We start from the raw sequence: 13,545 nt of genomic DNA on the forward strand, positions 1-13,545 counted from the left end.
AAAATACTCCATTCTTATTTTATGTAGGAATTGGGATATCTCAATCCTTAACTGGGCAAAATCTGTCTGATAGGTAGGTACAAAGGATAAACCTTTCGTGAGCAAACACATTTCATTCGATGTAAGCTGGAAATAAGTTAAACACAGTTTGTGTCTCACCATGTTCATATAATCACTCTCCTGCCCACGTTCGTGGCAAGAAAGGCCTATGGGGCTTCACACTTCTGAAGTTGTTACACAATTGCTTTGTTTGCATGCTGTCAAAAGCCAAGCACTTCAGCAGGGCTGGTCGTCTCAGCCTTTCCACCAGGATCAAAAATATGTACACCACCACTCTGCGATCTCACGCTCCCCCAGACCATGTTTGAGAAGACCATCCAGTCCAGTAATATTTGCCCTTTTAATTTTGGGACTTGCCAGCAGAAACGGAACGGGTTGTTCTTCGTACACATGGCCTGGCGAAACGTGACAGCTCTTCACTTTCAGCGAGCAATGAGCTTTGAAAATCATACCAAAATGGTAGTCTGGGAAGCAATGATATATTAAAGTGGTTTGCCCTTTTCATATAACTATTATGCATGGACTAGGCCTTCACATTGCTTGTAAACTTAGAGGAGTGCCGAATAGCTCCCGACTCTGTGATATTCATTTAGATTTTGTGGGGTTTCTGTCGTATTTTGTGATCAACTATGAAGCCTTTTCACGTGGCACTTGACACAGCAATGGAATCTACTAATAGAACACGAAATTAATCTATGCAAGCAGTATCTGGTCGGCAAAAACCTGAAAAATACGAGGCTATGTTCCAGCCCCCAATACATCATCCTGCTAAACGCCATGTAGAATTTTCTTTGGACCTGTAGATGTGTAAGCTGTACATGTTGCCATGTTTGCGCCTGGGGCAAGAGGGTTTATGGGGCATTATGCGGGCTAGTGCTTGTGTGGCAGATGCAAAGTTTTCCACTAGGGAATGAGCCACAAATGCATGAGGGGGCACGTTTTTCTTGTTTTTTTGTTTGCTTTGGGCACAATTTTACCTAGAAACTTCCCTGATGTCACCAGTAACGTTAAGGGGGACGATGGCTGATAGTGGGGGCTCACACTGCCTAATTTGTTGACAGGAATCTTAGAATGCATTGTTGGGATTTCATAGAACTATATAGGTCTACAATATAGCCAAGAAGGTTATCTTACACGGCTCGGTACACAGTACCTTGCAGCAATGCACAGATCCATACAACCTGTAGAACTGGTACCTTGAAGGTCTCAGTTTTGTTTGCATCCAAAAACAGATTAAATGAAAGACGAAAAAGGGTTCTATTATTGAATTGATATTTTAGCAGAAGTATATTTCCAAGTTGTTTTTCAATAGGAAACAATGTATTTGAGGGGTTGGGTATTGTAATTGGTTGGTTATTTATAACGCGCTTAATACCCAGAGGTTTCTAAGCACAGACCCGGGGATCGAACCTGTGATGCTCTAAATTGTCTTGCTTCCAAGGCGAGCACACTGCCCCTGCCCCTGAGATATCCTCCTGAGACTAGGGTAGCCCAACAAAGTTAAAACTTAGGCAATGGGAACACACAGATTCTTTTTAGGTAAACTAAATATTTCCTTTAAAGATTATTTGAAATACAAAAAACAGCCCAGTAGAACAGAGTTAACCGTTGCAGCGCTATTCTCTTCACAAAGTTCAGAGGGCACAGAGTCCGCTGGTCCCTTTTGCACTTTTACTAAAAAAACAAATAAACAAAGGGCATAATGAAAGGAGGAGGGACTGGCATTGCCATGTGCACTTATTTCAGAGGTGGCAAAGTCATGGTGAGGTTTGTGTATTTGTATGAGAATGCATTGGTTTTCTTGCTGCTTATTTCTGGTTTTGCATTCATCCACTCTGCTCATTGGGCACTCATCTAATCGGTTATCGTTGTGCATTCATCAAGTCAGGTGTCTAGCGTCAGTTGTAGTAGTTCATTCGTCCAATTAGGTGCCTTGTCCTTATCTCTTGCTTTTCAGTAACCTCAGACACTCGGCAAGACGGAGGAAGAGTGTGTGGGCCCTGCCTTTCTCCCGCTGAAAACAGGGGGCGAGTGAACACAGAGTCACTGTTCTCCCGCTTCCTGTCTCCTGGTAGTAGCCCGAGCCTCTTCCCTCACAAAGCTCTACCACTCCACCACGCTATGCTGTCCTCCTGCCAGAGCATACCCCTGCCCCAGTACTCATGAGCAAGAGAGATGTGAATGTAGGCAGCAAGGCCAACAGGGAGGCTTGCGGACGATGGCTTTCCACACGGCTCTAAAAGAATCTAATTGAACATGCTACACTTTGCAGTTATCTACCTCCCCTGCCTCCGTGGTCCCCCATTCCTACTCGCTTGCTTAGCCTCCCTATAAAAGGAAGTGGGGCCTTCGAAGCAGGCAGGGTATGCGGAACTCAGAGGTAATGTGCTCTGGCATCCCTGCACTGCCAACGCCTCCCCACCTCCCCAGGCCCTCATTCAATGGCAGCGGGCCAGGGAGCGATCAGAGGGGCCTTGCTCTCCTGCTTCACTGGATGCCACACCTGCTGCCATAGTCCACCATCAATGGCAGGCAGTAAGTCTGGGAGACCATAAGGACACGTCTCGCCTGCTGCAGCCAGCTCTTCTTGCCTTAACATGCTAATTCAGAATAACAGAATGTAGTCTGCTAAGTGAGCTAACAAAGCAAACTGGTGCCCGGACTTACTACGCATGTTTCAATCTGCGCCATCGGCCTGATTCATGGAATTTGTTGCTCGGTGAAAAGTCACTTTGCACTACTAACAAACACCCTGATTTATGGAACAGTTCAAAGTGTATTTTTGCAGTGAAAAGTGACTTTGCACGGCAACAAGTCTATTTGTACTGTTTCATGAATCAGGGTGTTTGTCGGCAGTACAAAGTCACTTTTCACCAGTGAAAAGTAACTTTGCACTGTGCAATACATTCCATGAATCAGGCCCTTAGTGTGAAAACGGGGCTCGCTAAAATCTGTCTGTAGCCTGGCTGCTGATCATAATGCAATCTAGACTTACTGTGGTAAACTGGCTATAGGAATTTGCTCTTACTGTGGCAACTGGGCACAATGGAATCTTTCCATATTGTGGTAAATAGGCACTATGGAATCTGACCTTGCTGCAATTTTAACTGGGCACACTGGCCTTAATGTGCTAACTGGATCTTTGTTATCTGGGCTTGGACTTGAATTTGGTTTTACTGTTATAACTGTGCTCAGTGGTAACCTGCATTTTTGTTGTAATAGAGCATAATGAAATTGCGCTTGCTGTTGTAAATGGGCATAATGCAATATGTGCTCAGTGGACGGAGGGAATCTAGCCTTGTGGTGTCAACTATCCATACCAGAATCTGGGCATAATGCTAGCTGTCATCACTTTGGAAACTGAATAATGGAATGTGGCTTTTCTGTGCTAAATGGGCATACTATACTCAGACACTGCTATGGTAGTTTGGTATACAAGAATACATCACTGTTTATCAAAGGGGCATAATCATACCTGGCCTTACTCTGTAAAGTGGGCATAATCAAACTTGGCACTGGTATCTTAACTGGGCAGAATATTATCTGGATTTACAGTGCTAACTGGTCATTTTACAATTCAGCACTGTTGGGTTAAGTAGACATAACAGAATCTGCACTGCTTTGATAATAGGGCATCATAGTATGTGCAACAAGGGTAAAACAAACTTGACACATGCCTTCACTTGGTAATAACCAGGCAATAACACTTATCGTGTTTACTTTACATTTGATGCACAGTTACTGTGCATAAAGGTTAAAGAAAACACTATACAGACTGTCCTACATTACTGTTGCCAGTCTGCATATCATTTTTTTATTGTGGCATGGAGCGCCCGGATATCATGAAAGTGGCAGCGGTGCATAAAATAACATGGCATTTTTTACTTAGCATGAAGGGTATTGCAAATATGATAAGTGTTATTAGCTGGGTAGACTGGTCTACATTGAGTGTATGTTAGTCTAGCCACATAATAACACATAGAATGTTTGCTTAACCTTCATGCCAAGTAAACAGTGCCATTCCACATTAAGAAAGTATATACAGGCTGGCTCTACTAGTGTCTGTCTGCATAGACTTTCTTAATGCAACCTGACATTTTTACTTGGCATCTTGGGCAAAGCAAACAGAAGTGTTACTACATGTCTATCTTAGCATATGGTCTCAGTGTGCATATGTTATTACTGTGGCATTGCATTTGTTACTTTTTACTTGACATCAGGGATACAGCAAACATGAGTTTGCTATATGAGTACGTTGCTTGACTGGCTTATGTTGGTGGATCCAGTCTAGCTATATATTCTTTGTGTGTCATGGTATTTTTGTATTTTACATCAAGGGTAAAAGCAAACATAAGTGTGATTACTTGGTGCACAGGCATATCTTGGTATAGCCAGTCTGGATATACTTTCTGATTGTGGCATGCACTTTTTTTTTTACATGCAGTCCTTAAATGGTTATACTTGCACATATTGGTGCAGCAAGCATGGACATGTATGGTCACAACCAGCATGAAAATATTTTACATAGTGGCATATGTTGTGGGCAAAGGCATGAATAAACTGAGTTGAAAAATGGTCCTGTGCACTGTTGGCGACTTTCATCTCCTATTTTATGTCATGTGCTACCCTATAAAATTGATTGCAAACTTTGTGGCTTGTTACCCAATCTTTCACTGAAAGTGCTGTAAAATGCACCATTTTAACCCATTATTTAAAACATGCTTCGTTCATGGTCTCTCGATGCACTCGATCACTCCTGCCTATCAGAAACATACATTCACGCCCCTTCAGTTAAAAAAAAAATCACCAGGCACCACTTATGCCCAGCGCCAAGCAGTAAAGGCCCTCTTTGGTTTGTGTTTGTTGATGTAATAGGCAGGGACCAGGCCCATTAAAGAGTAGACTCTGGACCCCCTCAAATGCCAGGTGCTAGTAGAGTTTGTACCCTCTGTGGACACCCACTGACTTCCTTGGATGCCTCATATTTTTTAAAACAATAATTAAACCATCACCAAGTAACATGTCTAATGACATACATAATAAATCCAGTGCTGTTACTAATATTTTAATGAAACATTGTGTAGTTTAACTTTATCGTTGACCAGCTCGGTAGTAGCAAGTCAGATTATGGTTTGTTGACCACACCCCTTTTGTAAAAGGATTTGCCAGTAGAAAACACAACGATTGCTTATTTTATCCAACCTTTTGCATTTCTGATGATATAAAATCTTGGCCAAAGCAAACTGGCTTTGTCTCGGCAATTTAACATCTCGCAGTGCACTGGGGTACAGTCATTCATACTGTGCAGTCCATGCGGTTTCGGTCAATGTAGGTAGATGTGCATGGTTAGCCAAATGTCGGAATTGTTCGAACGTCTCATTGTAGTTCAGAGAAAAAAAAACGACCGTTTTGTGTTGCCAAATAAGGGTACTTCCCGCTCATGAGACAATCTCAGCAAGCCATACCTTTTGACTGCCCGCTTGGGCGATGCCACGCCTTTGAATTGTGAAAAAGGGCACGCTTGTTGAGCCTGGTTGGTACTCAGAAAACACTGTGCCTAGAAATGAAACACGGTGCCGTAAACGGACACCTGTAGCGGAACCGGAGATTTCCCCACGCGTAGGAAGAATCTCTTGAGTCGGATTCCCAAAGATTTGCTTTGGAACCCATTAGGAAATTGTTGTTCGTGCATGAGGTTTACACCAGACTTTTTGCACCATGGACACAAATATTTTCACCGACGCACATCTGAAAATGGCCCGATCGTCTTGAAGGCGCACTTGTGCAAACCTTTACGATTTCCATCTGCACACGAACTTCAGAGAACGGTGCTCCCCAGCCCCCATAGCCACCCCACCCCCACCAGGCCCCCCACTACTATCCCAAGACAGCTGGTGTAAATATGAGATATTACTGGCATCGCTTCATTTGCTCCACAGCATATATTTTAGACCGCAGGGCATGATTTACAAAGGGGTTTTCAATTGGATTTTCCCCATTGAAAAAACACCTTTTTAAATCAGGCCCGCAGATTTAACGGTGTTAATCTGCAGACGACAGAACTGGGCACTTGACGGCCACCCCTTGATATGCTTCCTGCTGTGCATACACACATACGTCCACACATGCGCGCGGGCACACACACGCCTACCATGCTAGAGCTGTGCAAATACGGATTTCTTTTTTAAGACTTTAAGAAAATAACATGTTTACTTGAAGAGAGTCAGCTCCCGGTTTGAAGAGTAGCTACCTTATAAACTCAATCAACGGAGAAAAAATAATCAGTGCTGTATTTCAGGGCAGGGTATTCAGAAACTTGTATATGAATCATTGTAACAAAAGCAAATCCGTACTGGAAATAATAGGACATTCTTAAATGGTAACTTGCTAGGAAGGTCTTTCACATAAAATGGTTTAAAGACTGTAATCGGGTCAAAACCATTGGGTCCTGTGTTTGTTTATTGGGGATCTGGCCGAATGATGGTGAATTCAATAAACATACATTTTATTTTCATGAATCATGAACACTATTTCTTCATCGGATTCTTCTTCCTCATCCTGAATTGTAGAGATTCTCTTTTTACGTCTACAGGTAACAGCAAAATGTCCTTTCACTCCACAATTACCACATTTTTGTCCAATCGCAGGACAGTTTCTGGAGTAAGCGTAATGTCCTAATCTGCCACAACTATAGCATCTGTCGCCATCTCTTGCCTGTGGGTTCTGGGCCCTGGGTTCAGGTTTTGCCCAATATTTCCCTTTTGGAAAATTTCCCTTAGCCTCTAACTCCTTTGATCTATTTCCTCTGTTAGTGGCAACATCAACTCGATCCTTGGTGCGTAAAGTATTGACTAGGCTTTGTTCTTCCACTTCTTGCGCACCTCTGCCACTGGTCTGCAACATGTTTTGAGCAGCTTCTTGCTTTTTATTCTTCATCTCCTTAGAACACAACTGACTGTGTTTTATTCTCTTTGCAATGGCAATAGTCTATGGCAAGGATGGGTTCCCCAGCAAAAACAAAGAGGTGATGGCTGGAAGGTTTAGACTGAATCTTAACCACTGGCATTGCTCGGGGCAACCCTCCAGACCATCGTTCTTCGCCTGCCAAGCCATTACAGAAGGGGAAAGACCATATGCAAATCAGGCTTGGCCCCACCCCAAAAGGGGAAGTCCAGCCCGAACTGCTAGGTCACATCCCTTCTGCACGAGACCACAAGCATCCCCAAACATGTTTCACCCTTGTTGGGGCTCATCAGTGAGGAGTAGCTTGGGTCTCTAGGCCCAGCAGGCACGGGACCCACGTCTGGGCATACCCGTCCCACTCGGGGTGACAAAGCAAAAACAAAGAGGTGATGGCTGGAAGGTTTAGACTGAATCTTAACCACTGGCATTGCTCGGGGCAACCCTCCAGACCATCGTTCTTCGCCTGCCAAGCCATTACAGAAGGGGAAAGACCATATGCAAATCAGGCTTGGCCCCACCCCAAAAGGGGAAGTCCAGCCCGAACTGCTAGGTCACATCCCTTCTGCACGAGACCACAAGCATCCCCAAACATGTTTCACCCTTGTTGGGGCTCATCAGTGAGGAGTAGCTTGGGTCTCTAGGCCCAGCAGGCACGGGACCCACGTCTGGGCATACCCGTCCCACTCGGGGTGACAAAGCAAAAACAAAGAGGTGATGGCTGGAAGGTTTAGACTGAATCTTAACCACTGGCATTGCTCGGGGCAACCCTCCAGACCATCGTTCTTCGCCTGCCAAGCCATTACAGAAGGGGAAAGACCATATGCAAATCAGGCTTGGCCCCACCCCAAAAGGGGAAGTCCAGCCCGAACTGCTAGGTCACATCCCTTCTGCACGAGACCACAAGCATCCCCAAACATGTTTCACCCTTGTTGGGGCTCATCAGTGAGGAGTAGCTTGGGTCTCTAGGCCCAGCAGGCACGGGACCCACGTCTGGGCATACCCGTCCCACTCGGGGTGACAAAGCAAAAACAAAGAGGTGATGGCTGGAAGGTTTAGACTGAATCTTAACCACTGGCATTGCTCGGGGCAACCCTCCAGACCATCGTTCTTCGCCTGCCAAGCCATTACAGAAGGGGAAAGACCATATGCAAATCAGGCTTGGCCCCACCCCAAAAGGGGAAGTCCAGCCCGAACTGCTAGGTCACATCCCTTCTGCACGAGACCACAAGCATCCCCAAACATGTTTCACCCTTGTTGGGGCTCATCAGTGAGGAGTAGCTTGGGTCTCTAGGCCCAGCAGGCACGGGACCCACGTCTGGGCATACCCGTCCCACTCGGGGTGACAAAGCAAAAACAAAGAGGTGATGGCTGGAAGGTTTAGACTGAATCCCCACCATCCATAACCTATCCTGAATTAAGCTGTCCTCGGAATGGATTATGATCTGGTCCCTAATTAGTTCATCAAGGGTGATCCCATTCCCAAAGTGACATGTGCGAGCAAGTATTCTCAAAGCCGAAACATACTCTTCTATATTTTCCTGCTCCTTCTGAACTCTTGTGTAGAAATTATACCTATTAATAGCCACGTTAGTCTCTGGGGCGTAGTATTTATCTAGTTGTCTCAGGGCTTTATCGTGTTCATCACCATCACCAGCTTCATCACCTGATAATTCCGGAAGCTCTCTATATTTCCTTTGTCCCTCAAAACCTAAAGCATGGAGTAGCAACAGCTTTTTTTTCGAGAAGTAAGTCCCTCCTGCTCCACAGTCTGAATGTAGTTTAACCAAAACTCTTTCCATTCAGACCAAACCACTGCGGGTTGCCCTGGCGTTGGGAGGAAGCTAGCCGGCGGTTGAATACTGATGGCTTGCATGATCAGCCTTGTACTTTGCTGGCCAAAGTAATCTCCTTCCAGAGTACTTGCAAAATTCTTCTAGATATTAACTATTATGACTTCTGGAGAGTCAACTGTAACCTTTGATTTGTAACTGACAGTCTCCTGACAATATCGTTGGTTGGATAAGAACTTCTAAAAAAAATATATATACATATATATTTTTTAAACTGAGACGAAGATGAAGCCTGCTTAGTAACATCTTCGCCTGACTTCCTGGTTTCAATATAATAGATCCGTGTCACGTGAGCGTGTGACGTTTAACAGAGGTCCTTTGCTCCAGAATACCTGAGACACTGTGCTCTCCTCGTGCATGCACGTATAAACCAAAACGCGCATGTAAATTAGCTTCTCCAAGCAACACGTAAAATTAAGGAAAGTGACGTCCTCCGATCCTGCAGACTTCGGGATAGTCTCACCAGACCAGCACAAGCAAACTGAAATCGTTCGCTCGAAGCAGCCGCTCTCTCTTTCTACGTGGGTGCCCGCGACGCCGGGTCAATCCTCGTCCCCAAAATGAAGTATGCAATTGACTTGAAGTGAAAGGTAAAACAACTTTGGTTTTATTCATAAGAACAAACGACCCGGCGCCCTGCTCTGCCAAACTCCGCTCAGCCGCCCGTTCCTCCGCAACGTCAATCCATACAGTCGAATGTCACACACGACTCCAAAGTAAACATTCTCACACATGCTCATGCAGGCAGGGCACCCATTACAATGTGATGAAAGCAGAACATTCGATACAAAATACAACATATTGCTTGGTTATGTACCCTCCCTTAACCATGGTAATCACTGTAGCTGTTTCCACCTACTACCTGCCCTCCACCCCAAAGACACCCTCCAGGGATCTATCTGAGTTAGCTATCAGATAGTACATCAAGATTTGGCCTGCCAGGTTTATTTCTAAGTAGTTTATGACAGTGATGGCTTAATCACTACAGCAAATGAGCTCCTGGTGCAATAAAACTTAACCAAGGGTGCCTCCAGCCATTTGATATATAATATGTGTGCCCTCGAATCTGTTCCTTGCACTAACGTCATGTTAAAACAAGCATTCACAAAGCCAACCTATTTTCCTTAGGTATAGACATTAGATGGGCCTTTACCAGGCACCAACATCATAGGTCCAGGTACTAATTTTCCAGCATTTGCCATTAATGACTTGGTAGTACCATTATGGCAGTGCCTGGAAAATTCCTTTCCGGTGCCTATACAAAAGACAAAACCTTTTACTTGTTTACTCACACACTGACAATATGTTCCAGTTTTTCAGAATCACATTCTTGATTGCATTTGAATATGTGGAGCAGGTCTTTGCACAAATTATTTTATCTTCACTGGCTGTTGTCTCTTTCAGAGAAAAGCTTTTCCTTAGCGTGGCTGCCTGGCGTAAATATTCCTCATTATTTTGGAATTGTTCTTCAGTCTTAGGAATTGCCAATGAGGGATGTGATCTCTCTGATCTAGGATGCTGGGTGCTATAATTAAACGATAGCATTCCTGTAGTTGCGTCCATATTAAATAGATTGGTATTTAAACATCCTGTTTCTGCATATATTAGCAGATCTAGAAACGCTGTTTGTTTTTATTAGAATTCATGGTAAATCCTAGATTGATGTCTGGTTCATTGAGCCTTGTAATATGTATCTATAGAGTTCTAGTACACTGCCTCGTCATAGTACCAGGGAGCCATTTATATAGTGACATCACTGGCCAATGTACTCTATGCAAGTTCTATTTTTAGGAATCTGTTCTGTCTGGTTAGGTGCAAAGACGACCCCATGCCGTCCCCTTTATCTTTAAATACAGTATCCCTGTACACAGAAAGTAGGTATTTTTAAACGCAATTGTCATCAGTTCTGTGATGAAACTAGTGGGCATCTGATTTGGGGGGAGGGCGTAGGGTGGTAATCTGGGTCAATATATTTCACATCACCCACGTTCTCGATTTTGGGGTATATTTTGTTATAGTGAGGTAACAGCTAGTCTTACTAGTGGCTCCTGAGTGTGTTGAAATTGAAATGAGTGGGACGGGTATGCCCAGAGGTGGGTCCTGCGCCTGCTGGGCCTGGAGACCCAAGTTGCTCCTCAATGATGACGCCCAATGAGGCTGAAACATGTCTGGGAATGCGTGTGTCGTGCAGAAGGGATGTGACCTAGCAGTTCGGGCTGGACTGCCCCCAATGGGATGGGAGTAAGCCTGATTTGCATATGGTTTTTTCCCTTCTGCAATGGATTGGCAGGCTGAAGAATGATGGTCTGGAGGGTTGCCCAGAGCAATGCCAGCGGTTAGGATCAGGGGTCAAATCCTAAAAATAAAAGTGAGGGGACTCATCAACAAACGCAATGGGATGTGACATTGGCTGAAATTAGCATATCAAGGTGAAATATGCACATTTCATTAAATTGGATTTGCATAACCACCCAAATTGCAGAGGACGAATGGCATTTGCCTTTCATAAAATCAACACACGCACACATTCATGAAAGGATATTTTCTTCTAATAGTGTTGTTAAAACGTTAAAAGGTGTGCATGTTTTAAACTCCAAGAACCAATACAAATGTTTTCTTTGGAACATGCAGGACCGAAATGGGATATTTCACCTTTAGTCGTTTGTTAATTTTTCATCAGGTTATATAGTGCAGTGGTTAAGTGTCTGACCTGCAAAACTGACAACTGCAGTTCCATCCCCAAGGTCGGCTTTAATTCATAAATTCAAGTAAGACTTCAATGTTTTGCATTTTAGCTGGGGGTACTGATTCCACCCTCTGAAAAAAGTGGGTGAACTCAGTCGACTGGGTGTACCCTCCACTTTAGCCCTGGTTAGGATTAATTCCAAACCTTCCAGCATCACATGTTTTGTTTTAAGTCAGCCTAAAAACTTAAAACTAGGTTAATTGCATCATGGGGATCTAGCAACAAAATGCCTTGTTTTTTTACCTAAAGGTTGCATGAACCATTCTGCATATTTACAACAAGGTTTAAAGATGGACCAGATATTCTACGCCGGGTAGGGTCCAGACTATCCTCATGTAATTTGGGTAGGATATAGAATGCCAGATCTCTCAGAAAATAATAGGTCAGTATCCAGCTATAGACAAGCTCTCACGCTGCACTATAGAGACATATATACTTAGTGCAGACTGATTTGAATGAGGAACAAGGATTCTTATCTTTAACTTCCTTTATAAACGTTTGCCCACACGTCACTATTTTATTAAAAAAACAATTATGAAAAATTAATCAAAGAAATTAAATGAATAGCTAAGAGTTAATTATACAAATTTCCAAAAAAGGAAATATTTACAAACACATTCGCGGGAAAAGGAAGATACGCAAATCGGGTTTATAAACTATGCAAAAAAAAGTGTGGCCCAATAAGACACTTTTCTGAAGCAAAATGCATATTTTCCCCTGTATAAGCACTTCTGCTGTGATGAAGAAGACACCAGAGACTGGTAAGCGTTGAAGAGAGTTTATCCAGGAACTTGACAGCCCACACCTCTCCCGCCTCGTCTTACAAACAACATCAGAATGTTCAGCAGCTGCATGCAGAGCACGCATTCTAACCTGACGGAAGGCGGAATCAAGGAAAAGAGGGATGGGAAAGAATGAAACTAGCTGATTATCATATACGATAGAACACACACCCCTTCCTATAATAGTAGGAACATTCCCACCTATGGACGGAGATGGAATAATGTGCAATATAAGACAAAGCATTCTTACAACATTGTGTAACAATAATCACTGATCTACAATTACCTGAACACTGATGTACTGGTCCTCTCTCCTAACATTAATTTCTGTATCACATGGGAATTCTGGAATCACTTTTACCCTACTAGCTACAGGAAGTGTACATCATCTTTCAGGGTTCATGTTAAAGGGCGTTTTATTTTTTTTGGGCCTGTCTCGGTGAAAAGTGCTCCCAGCAACCATGTGGTTGCTGGGAGTCTGCCATACGCGCTCATATCACTAATGTATGCAAGGGGCTGGACAGCACATTTTTGCGCTATTGTCCAGCCCCTCCTGAAATGCTTAGGGCTAGCATTGTGAATAAGATAACCTGAGCATTTCTGAAAATAGTTCATCCACCAATACGTCAAAGACACCGGTATACCTCAAGATCGACTTCATCAAGTACATCCAAAGGCTTAAAACCTGCCTCTCGCTGATCCAGTCTTGGATGTTCAGTGCATAGGTGAAGCTCAAACCCTCCAAGGCTGAATTCCTACTTCTCACCAACAACACTGAACACCCAGACCTACAGTCCTGTCTATCAACCATCAACCCTGAGGGCTTCACACCCAAGCTCACCTTCTGCGCCAATTCCCTCGGGTTCCACATCGGCAAACACCTCTCCTTCAAGACACACATAGCTAGGAAAACCCAGACCGCTTGGTATCAGCTCTCCCTCCTGAGGAAATTCAAGTCCTTCCTCCCTCCGGACTGCTTTAGATCCAATGTTCAAGCATTGGTCCTATCCCACCTCGATAGGGCAAAGTCCTCTTCTAAGGCCTCGTGTCGTCCTCCGTTGTGCCCCTCACAAGCGTTTTAAGCGTGGCCGCATGCCTCATCAAGAGTCTACACAGATACAACCACAGCACCTCGGCCCCCATC

General features: G+C 44.1%; 1 protein-coding gene across 3 annotated transcripts in view; it reads left to right on the forward strand.

The window, feature by feature from the left end:
- SIM1 (SIM bHLH transcription factor 1) overlaps positions 1–13,545 on the forward strand; it is a 302,054-nt gene that overhangs the window by 29,215 nt on the left and 259,294 nt on the right. For 2 of the 3 annotated variants that reach the window (XM_069606528.1, XM_069606527.1), the window contains exon 1: positions 9,196–9,463. The exons of the other annotated variant lie outside the window; for it this stretch is intronic. The gene's annotated coding sequence lies outside the window, so the exon portion shown is untranslated. Of the gene's footprint in view, positions 1–9,195; positions 9,464–13,545 lie in introns of those variants that run through there. 3 annotated transcript variants of the gene reach the window in all.

Source organism: Ambystoma mexicanum, chromosome 4p, assembly GCF_040938575.1.
Source record: "Ambystoma mexicanum isolate Mex_15411 chromosome 4p, UKY_AmexF1_1, whole genome shotgun sequence".
Lineage (NCBI taxonomy): Eukaryota > Metazoa > Chordata > Amphibia > Caudata > Ambystomatidae > Ambystoma > Ambystoma mexicanum.